The 17,419-nt window shown below is 36.9% G+C and overlaps 1 protein-coding gene across 12 annotated transcripts in view; it reads left to right on the forward strand.

Annotated features, from left to right (window-relative positions):
• THSD7B (thrombospondin type 1 domain containing 7B) overlaps positions 1-17,419 on the forward strand; it is a 1,030,427-nt gene that overhangs the window by 706,968 nt on the left and 306,040 nt on the right. The gene's annotated exons all lie outside the window — the stretch shown is intronic.

The following is a 17,419-nucleotide window of genomic DNA, read 5'->3' on the forward strand; positions in this document are numbered from 1 at the left end:
AAGTGCCAGTAATATGAGGATTGATAAAAAGTGCTTTATTTTTAAAATATGACCACTTTGTCACTAAAGGGACGTATGTAGCAAAATCAGACATTATGGGACCAACTACATTGCAGTGGTTTGATAATTCTTCTAAAAGACATATTTACTGTTAAGTTTCTCTTCTTGTTGTATAGGTTATTGTATCAGTCAGGATCAATCATCCCAGCCAGCACAGTAAATCCCTTCTTTGTCTGTTGATTCAAAAGCATGAGGCAGCATGGCCTGGCAGCAGTGTTAACTTCCTGTTCAATGAACATTGTTTCTCGTAGTGGAAGCATTCCTCCCTTCGGAACTAAGACCTATTGGCACCAGAGCATAAGATCGCAGGTGACAGGAAGCAAAAGATTTTATTAGTGGGTCACTAGTGGTAATAGTGAATTGTGCTACTCCCATTCCCATCCCTTGATTCCTGGATCCATGAATTCTAGCTATGGAAGAAACAGCACAATGTATTTGATGCTGACTCAGAGCATATACAGTCTTTTGGGAAACTTTTCCCCCATGCAAGCTATTGGCACTCAGCTGGTGCAGTAACTGAGTCTTCAAAAGACCTTTCTACCATTCTATCAAGCTACCTGCTTCAGGATGGTGGGGAACATTGTAAGATCAGTGAATTCCATGAGCAGGGGCCCATTGTCACACTTCATTTGCTGTGAAGTGAGTTCTTTGATCAGAAGCAATGCTATGTGGAATAACGTGTCTATGGATGAAGCATGCTATAAGTTTATGGATGGTAGTTTTGGCAGAAGCCTTGCCTCCAGGGAAGGCAAGTCCATATCCAGAATAAGTGTCTATTCCAGTAAGAACAAAACAATGTCCCTTCTATGATGGGAATGGTCCAATATAATCAACCTGCCACCATGTAGCTGACAGATCACTCTGGGGAATGGTGCTGTGTTGGGGACTCAGTCTTCGTTCTTGCTGCTGGAAGATTGAGCACTTAGTGGTGGCCATAGCCAGGTCAGCCTTATTGAGTGGAAGGCCACGTTGCTGGGCCCACGCATAAACCCCCATTCCAGCCACCGTGGCTAATTTATTCATAAGTCCATTGGGTGATGACAGGGGTGTCTGGGGAAAGAGGCTGACTGGTATCCACAAAATAGATCATCCTATCCACTTGATTATTAAAATCATCCTCTATGGGTCACCCTTTAGTGAGTATTCACATGGAACACAAATATGTTCACATTTTTTTTTGTCCATTTGGAGGAGTCTATCCACGTACTTCTTTCCAAAACATCCTTGTCAGAAATTTTCCAATCACATTCCTTCCAAGTCTCTGAGAATCCAGCAAAACCATTGGCCACAGCCCAAGAATCTGTATATAATTGCACATCTGGCCATTTCTCCTTCCAAGAGAAGCCAACAACCAGGTGCACTGCTTGAAGTTTTATCCACTGGGAAGACTTTCCTTTACCCCTGTCTTTTAAGGATGTCCCAGAAAGGCTCTGTAGTGATGCAGCTGCCCATTTTGGGATTGTGCCTACATGTCATTCAGAACCACCTGTAAACCAGAACCGAGTCATCTCTTCCTCTGTCAGTGAGGATAGGGAATTATCCATAGGTGTAGGATGAGAGAAAGAATATAGTGTAGCAGGAGTTGGGACCATGAGCATTTGGACCACTTCTTCATGTAATTTACTTGTGCCTTCAGGGCCTGGTTGAGCCCAATCACATATGTACCACTTCCATTTAATGATGGAGTGCTGCTGTGCGTGCCCTACTTTATGACTTGGTGAGTCAGATAACACCCAGCTCATCATGGGCAGCTCAGGTTGCTTGGCAACTTGGTGGCCCATGATTAAGCATTCAGTCTCTACTGAGACCCAGTAGCAGACAAAAACTGTTTCTCAAAAGGAGCCTAATTATCCACAGAGATGGCAGGGCTTTGCTCCAAAATCCTAAGAACGTGCACTGCACTTCACCTATACTATTTTGCCAAAAGCTGAAAACAGCATCCCTATCTGCCACTGATACTTGAAGCTCCACAGGATCTGCTGGATCCGACAGCCCAAGTGGCAGAACAGTGTGCACAGCAGCCTGGACGTATTACAGAACCTTTTCTTATCCTGGGTCCCACTCAAAACTGGCAGCTTTTCAGTTCACTAGGTAAATGGACTGGAGTAACACAGCCAGATGAGGAATATGTTGTCTCCAAAATCCAAAGAGGCACGCTAGGTGTTGTGCCTATATTTTGGCTGTAGGAGGGGCCGGATGAAACAACTTATCCTTCACCTTAGAAGGGATGTCTTGATGTGCCCCATACCACTGGACCCCTAGAAATTTCAGTGAGGTAGAAGGCTCCTGATTTTTTTCATATTATTTCCCACCCTCACCAATAAGTCTAGAGTAGTTGCTATTTCTTGCTCACTAGGTCCAGTCAGCATAATGTCATCATGGACCAATGTGATATCTTGTTGAAGGGAAAGATGATCAAGATCCCTGCAAACTAAACTATAACATAGGACTGGAGAGTTGATATACCCCTGAGGTAGGAGAGTGAAGGGGTATTGCTGGCATTGCCAGCTGAAAGCAATCTGCTTCTGGTGGTCTTTATTATCTCCAAATACAGTTATACTTGGGGTTAGGGCTTCCACAAATGAATTTTGGGGAGACACAGTTCAGTCCATAACAGTTACGCTCTGCAAATGATGTCCCTTTCAGAACATTTACATATGAATATTTGATTGGCAAGGTACTTTGATTCAGGACTACTGTGAGGCTATACGGTGACTCTGTGTCAATTGCTAGAAAGGACCACTCCTTAAAACATTTACTTCTGTATGTCAGAAAATTGTAATAATATTATCCTGTTACTACAAGATCTTTGCCTACTTTCTGCTGGAAAATTGTTATAAAATATCTAGATCAGCAATATATACATGAGTGAAGTCCTTTAAAAATGGCCCCTTTGTGCAGTGTGTACCTTTATATGGTGACCTGGGCTTTGACACTCTGTGGTACTGGATTATCATACTGGTTGGTTTTTATTACAAAACTATTTTGAGACATTACTCCTAAATTATGTAGAATTATTACATAAATGAGAAATTATTGTATCTGATTTAGAAGAATTCTACTTTGGATTTTAATTTAAATGAATTCTAGCTGGAGGCTTGATAGTCATTCAGACTAAGCAAGTGACCTCCTTGAATTTGCCCCGAGCTAGATATCCACATTAGAGGATTCCTAGTGTTTAGTGCTGGGAAATTTTGGTTTTAAAGTAGTAGGATGGGTCTCCAATTTTAAGATAGTGGAGCAAAGACATTCTACTCCCATCTTTACTTTGCAGAACAGAATTATACCTGAGTCTTGGCAGGGGTGAAGGTGAGGAGGCTGAAGAGAAACAAAGTGATTTGGCCTGGGCGACTCCAGAAAATCACCACATTCTGGAGAGGAAAGTATGCAAGATTGTGTGTGTGTGTGTGTGTGTGTGTGTGTGTGTGTGTGTGTGTGTTGGGGGTAGAAGAAAAAACAGGGGCTTTTGAAAGTCTGATTCTGATTAAGGAGCAGTGAGCACTCTCCTTGCTCAGTTCCTCATCTTTTGCACAGTCAGGTTTCTACCTCTTCCTGTTTTTGTGAGAGGCTGGAGGCTTATTCTCTGGGGACATAGAGCCATAGCAGTTGTGGAGTTTGGACATCAGGCAGAGGAGGTGGAGATGAGGGGTAGAGTGAAGTCAAGAGGATGGAAGGAGAGTGTGAACAGGGACTGATGAGATCCTCATTTGGTTCCCTTCCTCCACCGGCTTCAGCCTGCTGGCCGGGCAGCTGTAGCACTTTTCAGTCCCCTGGGAGCCCCATCAATCTGGAAACGCTTTAAATTTAATTTTCTCTTTGAGGATTTTTTGAATCACAGAGGGACCATGAATTCAGATCATAAACTCATGGAAAGGCCAGTTTAGGCCTCACAAGAGATTTTTTTTCCCCCTCTCCTTCCAGTGTTAAGTTTCAGACAGGCAAGTGGCCTTGCCAAGACATTTTGCTTGGCATGTTTCTTTCTAGGTCACCTTTACAATGAGGGTCAGTTTTTGTGGCCATCACTTCTGGTATGGGGCCTTTTATGAGATTCTCCATAGCGGGACTTGGAACCAGGAAGGTGGAAAGTTCAGTCTCCAAGATTTGATAGAAATCCTCAGGATGAAAATTGTCTTTCTTGCTTACCTTGCATCCCAAGCTTTCACTTTGTTTTGTGCTTTGGGGTTCCTTTCTTTTGGGCAAGCCCAGAAATCCATTTATAACATATATATTTTATCTAATTTTTTTTTGTTTTTCATTAGAAAGGTCTTTTATGATTTCTAAGCCATTATACTGCCCAAAACAGAAGTACCCCTTGTTTTACCTTATTGTGTTTATATTGCTGACCTGGTAAATCGATTTATAGTAAGAATACATTTGTGTAATATTCTTCTAATCAAAAAAGAAGTAAAAGAAAAGAAAACAGAAAGGCAGATAGAATCATAGCTATAGCTAAATATCTGTACCATCTCCATGGAAGTGGGCATTTTGTTTTTTTTGTCCTGGTTATCCCACACTTATGGGACAGAGCTATTCTCTCTGGCCAGCTTCTTGTGCTTAATCTGAATAAAAAAAGGATGGTAGCTTAGCTGTTGTGCCAAATGAGAGTATAAGAAACTTAAATATTCTAATATACTTTGAGGAAACTGCCCTTAATAGGGTGAAACTCTAGTACTAAAAAAAGAAAAGTGAAGATGCTGGCATTCCTCAAAGGAGAGTGAATTTGTCTATGGACTGATATGGTATGACTCTTATTTTGCTATTCACAGTGGCTACTTTAAAACTAGGCTGATGGACTTGCCAGTATTTTTCTTTTGGACAGTACTTTCTTCTCATTCATAAGCTTGTGAGTAACTATACTCTATGATAGAAGAGAAACTTGACATCTAACTGGAGATCAAAGTTGTCTTGTCTAAGATATCCTTGACTTCCATGAAGTACCTGTGTTCTTTTTTGGTTTGTTTTCACTGAACAATGTTTATGTGGACCAAAGGAGGCAGATCTCTAATCCCTGTCAAATCTTTTTGTTCTCTCTTAATTGGTTTTTGCCACTATAAGAGGCATCCTCTTCTTACACAATAGTTTTGGTGGAATCTATGTGTTTTCTTTGCATTCAAGAAATTTGTTTAAAATAAAGGTGCTTTTCCAGAAAAAAATGGGACAAAATAATCCACTTTCAAAATAAGTTCTGGATTACCTTTATTTGTAAAAAAGAAAGGGGTTAGAAATAGGTAGGAAGAAGTTAAGGAAAAAAGTAGTCTAAAGCCCTTAATAGTAAACTAATAGTACCTGGTATTCAAAAGGGACGATTCTCACGAAATACGTGTATGTATGTGTCTGCTATTTTAGTGAAGTATGCTTTATTTCATACACTATTTCATAATTTAATTTTCTAGGGCTTCTAATATGTGATTGAGTCTTTAAAAATTGATTTATATAATTTTCTAAGATTGTATAAACTATATAAATATAAGTTGTATATCTATATATAACAGAGGTAAGTAAATATATTAAATAAGCTGAATTAAGAGGAAACTATTCATATTAAAGATCTGAATACTCTAATTTTCTGACTGAAAATTGTTCTTCTCTAGTTATGTTGCTTCATGGGGAGAAAGTTAGAGATAAAGATGCTAAACCACTGTCAGATCATCAGCCAACTTTTGTCTGGAAAACACACAAAAATACAGCAAAAACACACATTTTGAAATAAAGAAATGATATGGCCTGTCAATAAAATGTTAAAATGGCCCATCAGTTAGTCATGCTCTTCTTTCTGATGACAAGTATCCTTGCATTTTAAAAGAAGAAGCGAATTTCTCTGGATGATTGGACTTCTCTAGATGGAGGAAGCATAGTAATTTAACCTTATAAGTTGCACAAGTTTATTCTCTTTCATATTCATCTACAGAGATCACAAGAAGTCATTTCAGTAGATTCAGAGAGGAAAACAAAGATAGGGGGTTTAACTGTGACTGAGCAATAGTCAAAGACAGATACAGTCACAGTGTTTCCTATTTTTGGTTTATTTTTAGTGTGGGAGGGGGAGGGAAAAGGTTTGCAGGGAAGGAAACTAGAGTAACTTCTGTTTACTTCAAGACTTCAACAAAAATAGCCACATTAGCTGTGAACTGTGGGCATTTCCAGTAGCTACCTCTGGAACTCCTTCCACAGATGTACCTGTTTCTTAAATGGGAAAAGACATGTGGCAATAGCTTTCCTCTCAGTTTCAAGAAGGGAGGGCATGATACCACTTGAGATCCCAAATCAATGTACTAGAGTTTCCAGTCTAGGCAATGAGCAATACTATTTTCAATAACTTTTGTGATATCATTTTTAATAACCGTGCTAATCTCATAGGAAAAAATAATCAGACTCCAGTATTCTTTATATTAAAGATCATTCTTGGAGGGATTTCTAACTTCAGTTCTTACTGCAACACCAGACTAACAATGGGAGGACATGATGTTCTTTATTAATTTATCTTACTAATTAGCACCTGGTTCCAAAATGATTGGTAATAACTATTTTTTAAGGAACTTTAAAATGATCTCTTCTAAATATAAGTTTTTTTAAGTGTGAAAATAAAAGGAAGATCAAGTTCGAATGTAGAAATTAATTGACAGTGTAGGGCAACTCTCTAAATTAAAATATCCTCAGATTTTTCCAAAAGAATGGGTTTCATAATACTGTAGGCACTATTTTAGAGAGTGAAGTGCAGGGTTTATAGCAAAGATTGCATTTTAATGTAAGTGAATAATGATTCTGGGAAGTATTTTCATTTCCTTTGTATGTTTTAGGGTAGGATTAGGTTTATGACTTTCATGGTTGCTGCAGATAGAATATGTACATTTTAAAAAATTGGCAATAAATATTAAAGGAAGTGAGTGACCTAAGGCACAGTGCTTTAGTAAGACAATGGAAACCAAGAGTGGATTCAGAGATGGTGTCTTTTGCCAGTTTCTCCATTTCTTAGATAAAAAGCTATGAAGCAAAACACAAAGTAACTCTTTAGTCCACTTCCACCCCACCTGTACCCCCAGTATATATTTCTTTGATGAAATGGATATTGAGGGAGGGGATGGGTAGGCAGTAATGTTTTTCTCATTTGAGGAATGCAGTCATTTACTAAACTAGGAGCAATAATTTTCTCTTCTGACTGCATGGCTCTCAGTTACAGAAGTATCTTCCCTTCAGGAAGATTAATATGAATTTCAAAGTCTACTGCAAACTGTGTAAATGTAATAGGATTATACTTCCCTTGTCCAGGACCAGAATTCAGTCTCTTCAAATAGATGTGAATCTCCTGGCTTCCCTTAGCTCTCAAGTTACTAAGGTCAAGGTACTCATTTCCGTTTAGCCCCAGAGCCATCTTAGGTTTGTATCAGAAGGAGGTAATGTTTTTATACTTTTATTTGCATTTCTAAAGAAAACAGAAACTTCAACACTCCTTTTAGTAGCAGCAAGAGGAGAAGGAACTCCCCACTTGCTCTATAGGCTCTATTTTAACAGGAGCATCAAAACTCAGACAAACCACTACTCTGAATTCCAATTGATACAAAAGTTGCAAAATAAGTGTGTTTTTAGGCCAATTATGTTTTGAAGGATTCACAATGTGGGATAAAAAAACCCAATCTTTTAACTCAGACACGTGAAGAATGAGAATGAAAACCCTACTAGAGTCAGTTAAACTCAATACGTTGATAGGATGATCATCCTCATAGCAAGATATTAAAAGTAGGAACTGAGAGTAAGAAGTTTGGAGTTCACAGAGGCTTTCTAGTTATACCACAAAGGATTCGAAAGCCTATATCAGAATAGTGACTTTGGGGATGGATTATAAGGAATACACATAAGTCATTTTAAGAAAAAAATCAGTGCTAGTTAATAGCGAAATTTATATACGGAACAAAGGATAGTGATGAATTGAAAAGATACAGTCATTTTAGACCAATGAGAATAGACAATATTGACTCAAAAATGGACATAAATAATTGACAAAAACAGAGATAGAGGGAGCTATGCAGTATTTAAGTATGCAAGAATAATCATTTCTGGAAAAATAACATGTATTTTGAAATCATCTGCTTAAAGGTTGTAGTTGATGCCAGTTCTTTCTGGGAGAGAGCACAGAGAAAGAGTAGAGGCCTAAGACCCAGAGGTAATCTGGGGTGATGAAAGTAATGTTCCTCTACTTTGGAATGTGAAGGACCTTGACTCAAATCATAGTATTGCCGTTCTCTCCTTGTGTGAGCTTGATCAAACTATGTACTTAACCTATCTGTGCCTCAATTTTCCCATCTACAATGGGAATAATAATTCCAATTTCTTGTTACTTTTACCACTGTTTATAGATGCTCAGGATATGTTAATCTCCTTTTCTTTTTCAAAGCTTGGAAGAGAGGAATATTTCCAATCCAAGGAGAAGGTAAATCTTGTAGCACATGGTTTATTAAAATAAATGAATGGAGAGTTTCATTGGTTACATTAAAAAAGGAGGGTTCTGTGACCAAATGGTCTTCCTCGTGGAAATTCTCAATGTCGAATTAGCCAATTGAAGGCTTTTAGAGTGCTGCTGTGAAGAAATCTATTACTTTTTTTTAAAGTAAATTATTGATATCATAGTGGTTTATAACATTGTGTAATTTCGGGTGTACATTATTATTTATCAGTTTCTGAATACACTTCATCGTGCTCACCCCCAGTAGTCTAATTGTTGTCCATCACCATACATATGTGCCCCTTTATCCCTTTCACCCAGCCCCCCATCTCCTTCCCCTCTAGTAGCCACAGTTTGTTCTCTTTGTCCGTGTATTTTTATCTTCCACATGAGTGAAATTATGCAGTGTTTGTCTTTCTCTATCTGGCTTATTTTGCTTAACATCATACTCTCAAGGTCTATCCATGTTGTTGTAAATGACATGATTTTGTCTTTCTCTTTTTATTCCTTTTTGTTTTTTAAGCAGGGAATTTTCCCAAACCCATTTGCCCACACAGCTTGTTTTTCACAAAATACCAACTAACATCTTTACATTAGTGAAAAATCTTGGCACAATATCATTAAAATTGTGGAGGCAAAATTTTCAAGAAATATACATGTGGTATTGCCAAATGTTTTAGAAATAATTGGGTAAATAAAGATGGAAGAAAGGATTTGGCAATTGAGTGGACATCACTGAGAATTCAGAGTCTAGTCTCAGCAAAGTAATTGTAGGTTACAAAAAGGTTATAGTTTTGAGACCAAGGACTGGAAGCAAACAGATATCGAGTAGAAGACCTTACAGAATGTTTGTCAAATAAAACAAGAAAAGAAGTAGTTTTATAGCTCAGAGTTCAAACGGTGAAGAGAGGATCACCCTGTACAAATATGAACACAAAATAGAAATAAGCAGTGGGGGAAATGTGTTGAAGCTGTTAGAGAGGGAGAAAATACTAGATGGAGCGTGATTCTAGAGGCAGTAAGGGATGTGACTGAATGGAGAGGTAAATTCAGGAGTTGAGAGTCTTTTTCCTTTCTTCTAAACTCTAGAAGATAACAGAGTACAGATGCAGGAACAATGAGGAAGAAAGGTGAAAGAGCTTTTATAAAATGGTTCAATGTCCATAGAAACCCCTTTCCCACTAGTCACCCATGATCTTCTAATTGTAAATCCAGTTTTTTTTTTTTGAGCCCACAAGAGTCTACCTTTTTTTTGAGACTCCTCATCTCTACTGTCATGTCCCACTTTTCTCCTGTGCTTCTCTGTCTCACGTGAATGCTTATGTCCCAGGTTCTGAGCCTGACTTCTCTTCCTCCAGCCAAACTTTATACGGCATCATTCTTCATAGTTCTCCTCTTTGCTTTTATTGTCTTCTTCTATAGTGTCTCCCCGGATAACCCCGTCTCTTTCCAGAATTTAAGTTCTAGAGATGATCATCAGGTCTTTATTTCAAGGGAAATATCTCTCTTAACTCCAGATTAGAATTTTTACCTGCTGAACGTTAATTGCCCTGCAGACAATAATTTTTGAACTGATAGTTCAAATTCGTTGTTTCCAAAAATGAACTTACTTTCTTCCTCCAGGGACTGGATTTTTCTTCCTATTTTCAATCTCAAGTACTTGTGTTTCCACCTACCCGCTAATAGAGAGGGTCAGCCATCAAATCTTATCAGTTCCATCTTCATAAGGCCTCCATGGTCTCTTCTCTCTTTTCTGGACCCCTGTTACTGTCTTCCTGGGTGTTGTAGTAACCTCTCAATTGTTCTCCTTGCTCCAGGCATGTTTCTTACAAATCCATTGTTGAGTTCTGAAGCCGAGGCCATCCATGTAGAGTGATTCATTGGATTTTAACACTCCCCTACAGAAGAATTTTCAGTGACTGACCTTTTCCCAATCAAAGCTATTATCAGGTGCCATAAATAGCTTCCTAAGCTCATATTCTGTTTCACTTCTCCCACTGTTGTCTCTCACAGCTCCCACCAACTAGCCATTTTCCAGGTATCACAAAGCACTTGTCAACTTCAAGTTTCTTTTTCAGCTTAGAGGTCTCTTCCTTATCTTCTTCCACTTGTTGAGATCCTATACCTCCTCCTGATCCCATCCCAAATATTTTCTCCTTCTTCAAAAAATTCCATTTTTTCAGTTGCTGTTAAGCACTTCTCAATATACACTCCCTACTTACAAATACTTTATGTTTTATAGTTATATTATATCTTGAATGTCCTTCATACTGTATGTTTCAGTTCCCAAAATGCAGAGAATGTACCTTATTCATCTTTATATCACCAATGCTCTAAAATATCCCTATACTATATGCATAATAGTTGCTCAATAAATGTTTGTTCATTAATTATTATTCTGTGTACCAGAATACAAAGATCAGACCTTTGGCCAAATATAATGAAAAAAAGTACTTGTAATGCATGTATAATTTTATTCTATAAAAGGAAAAACAGAAAGTATAACAAATGAAAATTACTATTATAAAGTACTTTACCTATGCTTAAATCAAGTCACGGAAAAAGGAACCGTGCTTATATGAGTGTTTAGCCTCCAAGAGTAGAGGCTGTATCAGTTTTACTCTATAGTATACATATTTTACAAATTGCTTCAAAAGTGCATTTCTAGTGCGAGACAATGAGGTGATGATAAAATACTGTACAACTTGATTCTTTGGTGTCAAGATCATGAATTGAACTTGTGTAGTCATCAGGTGCCTTTCCATGAATTTATGTGAAAGTGGGAGGATTACCTAGAGCAGAGTGTGCAAAAGGTGTTGCTTCACTTTCTCTAGAGTATTGGTTTTCCAATACTCTAGAGAAAGTGGTGAATTTGCTCCCCAGCGGACCTTTAGCAGCATCTGGAGACATTTTGGATGGTCATGACTGGGGAGCATCAGGCACAACTGATATGGTTGTGGCATATCAATTGTTCTGACATCGAGAACACCTACTTCTAGAACCAGAAGGGTAGTGTTACCTTCACTTCCTCATGATTAAACAGATCTAATTTAATAATACCTTTTCATTTAAAGGACTAATCAGAATACTTCCTATACAAATAACATTTCTTACAACGTGTACTCATTGTTAATAACATAAGCTAATTGATTAACTGCATGTATAGCTGTAAATTAATTACAAATGCTAAAGGCTTTTTTAAAGAATTTGTTTCAATATGTGCATCCAGAGCACTTTAGAATTTACAATTGGATGGAGGATGGTAATAGGACAGTTGCAAAACTGCAAACTCGTAATTAAATCTGAAACACGTGTGCAGACTGAAAATTTGAGTACTGTGCCATCTCATCTTACCAGTAAGTTCCCTTGAAAGCCTGGGTTTTGGAGTGATGTGAATGGTCTAGTTATATTCCACATAAAGAGCTGTTTATTCTGTGTTTATGTTTTAGAACCTGCTAAATTTAATTTGTAATGGTATTATTATAACAATCTAATCTACTCTTAACAGACTTGGCATTTAATAAGTACTTTTTCTTCCTTACATTACCAGAAACAACTCCAGAACTGTTTTTTATCTACTGTTTTTTTCCATCTTAAGCTATTTATTCCTTCATGCTAACTACTTATATTTGTTGGATACAAAGGCCCTCACCTCTCCCTGACTTCCAGCAGCAATTTCATCATCCCAGTATCTCTAATTGCTCTAGACCATGACTTCCTCATGATCTCACTCTGAATTGGCTTTTCTATGTATAGCGTAACTTGCTCTTCACTTATTTCGTCTTGTAGGTTTAATTTGTATATCAGCACTCCCTATCTCTCCCACCAATCTAATAGGAGCAGTGATTTTTCTTTCTTGGTGGACTGTGAATCAGATTGCCCTTTCCTTGCCAAGGTATTTGTGGCATCATTTCCCAGCCAGTCATTAAGACTCTAGTCTCCTGATTTTTGCATATTAAGTTGAATGAACCAATTGTGATTCTTTCAATAGAATCTTCTTGATACAAACTTAAGAACTGCTGTAGTTTTTATTTGGAAATGTGAAATGGTTATTTTTTCTCCTGTTCTGTGAAACACCTCGTATCATTCCTTTCTCCCTACCTTCGTCTCTGTTTCTCTTTTTCTCTGTCTCTCTCTCTCACTGTCTCTTTGGCTTAAATAAACCAGAGTTGGTTCTCTTGATGGCAGTTTTAAATCCCTAACTGATATACATCAATACTCTCAACTTGTTATTCTTATATTCCACATTCAAAAGAATGGCATTGCTGTGAAATTATTCTGGAATCTTCTCAATTCTTAACTAATCGTATCTTATTAAGCATACGATTATAGATATAGAAGCCTTCTATAGATTCTACCCCAAATATATTCTTTTCTCTCTCTTCTTACTACTGCCAATTTAGTTCAAGGCCTCATTACTATCTCTGGACTATAATGTATTGATCTCCAAATCTATGCCTGATATTTATAAATAATTATTCCAGAATTAATTTCTCCTTATGTCACTATACATTTTTAATATATCTGTGTTCACTTCTAAAACATGAAATATAGGGCTGTTCATAATCTGGCCCCTGCTCTCATTTCTCCCCTTACCTGGCCCTAGTCCCCACCCCCTCATACCTAATTCAGCTACACACTTCACTTTCCCCACATGGTTTGTCCTCTCTCTTTCCTTTGCTCAAGCTCTTTACCGTAGTTTCTAGATAGGAGATTCTCTTCTCACATGGCATCCTTCTTTCAGGCTCTTTTAGTGTTAGTCCTAACTGTTCATCTACTTATCTGTCAGGAGACACTGTTGGTGCACTGAAATTGTGTTTTATTCATCTCTGTGTCCCCTATACATAGTGTAGTGTCTAGCACCTTCTAGGTACCCAATAAATATCTGGAAAATCAATAACTTGTGGCTTACTTTTTCTTGTGGTGTTGGAATTCAAACTAATGCTAACTTTTTAACTTTTTTTATTATGGAAAGAGTTTCAAATATACAACTCACACATATACATGTACCCATATTAAATCATTATTAACATCCTACTTTCATGTTTCCTTATTCCCCCATTTCTCCCCCCAATATCACTGCTGATATCTGCTCACATGTGTTAGATGTAATTTCTTAGGTGAGCTTGTAATTGTCCCCATTTTCTTCACGTTTTCTCATTGGAGTCACTATAGAAAAACAGCAGAGTCTGTTCCAGTTAAAACACTAGCACAATCAGCAATATCATAACAACAAATGCTAAAGAAATAGTCTAAAAAAACAACACAAATTGTCAATTGAATAAATATTTAGTTTTCTATTTTACCTAGTTTATAATACTCCGTTTAAATGACAAATTCTTAGTATTTTTCTCTAAAATATATTTAGTACACACATGCACCTATTTTTTTCTTTGCATTTATTCCTTTTATATGATTCCCTTGGGAATTTTGAATTTTGCTACATATCATTTCCCTATCCATCAAACAGAGCACAAATGCCAAGTGGATGGTGAAACCCATATCAGTCTTAAATAGAGCACCTTGCTCTCCTGAAATGAAAAAGTCTTTTAGTTAGTGGAATTTCCAGGCTTCAATTTCTTTAAATGCTGAGGTTCTTAGTGACTAATTTGTTTCCATTAATGCCTGACATCCTAGAATGTGTTATCTTCTGTTGGTCAAGCTGGATTAGGCTTTGTAAATCCATGTCCTATGTGACCTGTCTTTCACTCCCTGAGGATTGAATTCTTCCTTTGAATTTCTTTATTTATGGTACATGTTTTATGGCTATCACTAAGTCAGGGTGCAGCACATTAAACCAGAACATAAAAAATTAAGTAACCTTATTCTCCTGTTGTAAGTGGATCAAGATTCTTTGGGAGAAAAAAATCCATTTGGGTTGACAGTGACTTTTTAAATTCCTATATCCATGTCACAAATTTCTTCTAAACATTCTCTATTGACCCATAAGCTCCTAGACTATGAATAGAATTCATGCTGTATTGTTTGCAAATTTTTAAGTTATTTATATTATGCTTAATGAGAATTTTTTTCCTAATTTTCTTTAGCTTGACTCTTATTACACTTAAGGGTTGTCTTTCTTTCACTTATTTCTAAGAAGTCATCTGGTGTTATTTTCTTGGTGCAGTGACTCAGTTTGCTAGCCAACTAACATAGAACTTTCTACAAAATAAAAATACCCCACAATGTAGGGGTTAACATGTGAGTTAAAAAGGCTCCATTCATGGAGCTATTGAAGCTAGGTAATTCTCTCTCAAGAATGCTGTAGAAGACATTCCTTCGCCTTTTTAGATTTTGTGATTGAAAGCAATGTAGCTACTATAGACTCTAAACTTATGATGCCAGATAGGATTTTAAATCATTTTGTGCAACTCATATTTGGTAATGATTGGTTAACACCAATACTAAAATTGACTGCTAAATGACAGGTTTGACAAGCAAATACTCTGCTTGTCATGAGTAGTCAGATATATTGAAGATATTTTGAAGAACCCCCATAATTCATGATATGGAGGCTGACAAGTGCCAATATCTGCAGTGGGCAAACTGGAGACCCAGGAGAGCCGATGGTGTAAGTTCCAATCTGAATGCTGACCAGCTCGCGACCCAGGAAGAGCCAGAAAGAAACAATGTCCTAGCTCCAGCTGTCAGGCAGGAGAAGTTCCCGCTTACTCAATCTTTTTGTTTTAATCAAGCTTTCAACTTATTGGATGAGGCCCACCCACATTGGGAGGGCAGTCTGCCTCACTCATTCTATCAATACAAATGTTGATCTCATCAAGAAACACCCTCACAGACACAGTCAGAATAATGTTTGACCAAATATCTGGACACCTTGAGGCCCAGTAAGGTTAACACATAAAATTAACCATCACAACTGGCTGGTCCCTAGGGTCAAGCTCCAATGACTAGGAACTCGTGGATGTTGTGGCTTCCTTGCTCATTGCTTGGGCCATTCTAATATGCTCAGCCACTGGTCAACCAATATAACCCATCTTCATCAAACTGTCTTCCCTATAATTGACATAACATCAGTTATCTGGCTCATGTTTACTGCTTTGCCTTTTCTCTTTTTGTCTCCAGTAAAGTGCATTATTATTATTATTTTAATGCTTGAATTTGTGCATTCCTGTTTATATTTGTTGTCTTTTCCAAAGAATTTTCCAAAGAATTCCAAAGAATTTAAACATGTATAAATATATGATGAAATATAGGAGCTATTGGTTTTACTTTGTGCTATTGAAAGTGGGAGAAGATCTCAGAAAACATCTAGTGAGATGACCCCACTCTCCCACCATCCCTTCCCTTCCATAGTCTTCCCTACATATTTTATAGGTAAGCATACTGAGTTCGGTTTGGTCAGGTTTGAGAATTTTTTTAAAGCCACAAATTCCAGGTAAGAACTACACAGATATCTAAAAGGGAATAAATTGATTTCCAACCAGTGATTCCATAAATATGGCAACTATAATATTTAAACTGCAGTTCCATCATGACACATTACATGACCTTGAAGTTGGTATTATACATCGTTTTCTCCTCTCACACTCCTGGACTGAACCCAAAGTACCTAACTTTTATAGATGTATTCCATAGCAATTTTACTAAACTAGTTTGGTATAATCTTTATTTAAACATGTATAAATATATGATGAACTATAGGAGCTATTGGTTTTACTTTGTGCTATTGAAAGTTTGCATTTATATTTTTCAGATCCAGAAATCTCAGAGGGCAGGGCTACAAAGTAACAAAATTTTAGTGCAGCTATCAGCTGCTTTATTATTATTTATTTTTTTATCTTTCTATATCTTATCTTTTTTAAAAAATATCAATACATTCTTATCACACTTGAAAATATATCTAAACTTATAGGCTTAACTGGCTATTAAACATTATACATTATACATATTTTTAACTTTGAATAGTTGCTATTGTATCATGGAATTTTTTCTGTTCAGTATAGGAAATTGTCTTGGCACAAGTGAATGATAGATATGATTTTTAAACTTTCTTTCTCAATAGATTTATTATATTTTTGAGAAATCACTTTTAAACCATAAAACATGATATTATATGCAATCATTTACATCTGTTCTCTCAGTCGAGCTATGACGTATTGAACAATATTCCTTACAGGAGCATTGCTGTGTCTCAGTGATATGTGCTTTGTGAAAAGTATTTTGTCTACTTCATGGAATGAATAGGAGTAGATAAAGGTTGATTATGATTTCGCAAAATCTTGTTTCATGGATGAAATTGTTTCTTACATGTTTTGTGCTAGGGGAAATCAAATAGGAATCTCATTATACTTAGCATTTATAAACTTAATGCTATTTTAATTGCTTCTTATTCCTACTTCCTCCTGCCCTCTGCAAGTTTCTAAACCAAAATAAAGAAAAAAATTTAATTTATTCCAAATAAAATATCCATACTGATTATATGAATATCATTTAATCAGCTATAATGAAGAGCTTAACCTGGGAATATTATTTTGTAATTTATAAAAGGTCATGAAAACTTAGAAGCTTGCCTTCCTTCCTTCCATCTTTGCTTCCTCCCTTGGAATATAATTGTCTGGTGTGCCGTCTTGGTTTCATCTACCTTTTTAGCGGCACAAATTGGTTCAGTGATTACAGGATAACTTTGTGTGTTTTTTTTTTTCCTATCCAACTATTGTTCTTTAGGACATTTCCACGTGGAAAATGAAATTTTCAAAATTTATTACCAATTCTATGTGGAATAGAGGGAGTAAGTTGTCCCCATTGTGTAATTTATACTGCCTGAAAATTTAGAGGTGAGAAGTGTCTAAGAATTCATGAGAGGATAGCAGTGCTGTAATAGAAGGCACATGCTGGAAAAAGGAGAATTAAAATCAGCCAAGGAAAAATGTTCATGCTTGTGATGAGGAGTGGTTGATTTGA

The sequence above is a fragment of the Equus caballus genome, chromosome 18, assembly GCF_041296265.1.
Source record: "Equus caballus isolate H_3958 breed thoroughbred chromosome 18, TB-T2T, whole genome shotgun sequence".
NCBI lineage: Eukaryota > Metazoa > Chordata > Mammalia > Perissodactyla > Equidae > Equus > Equus caballus.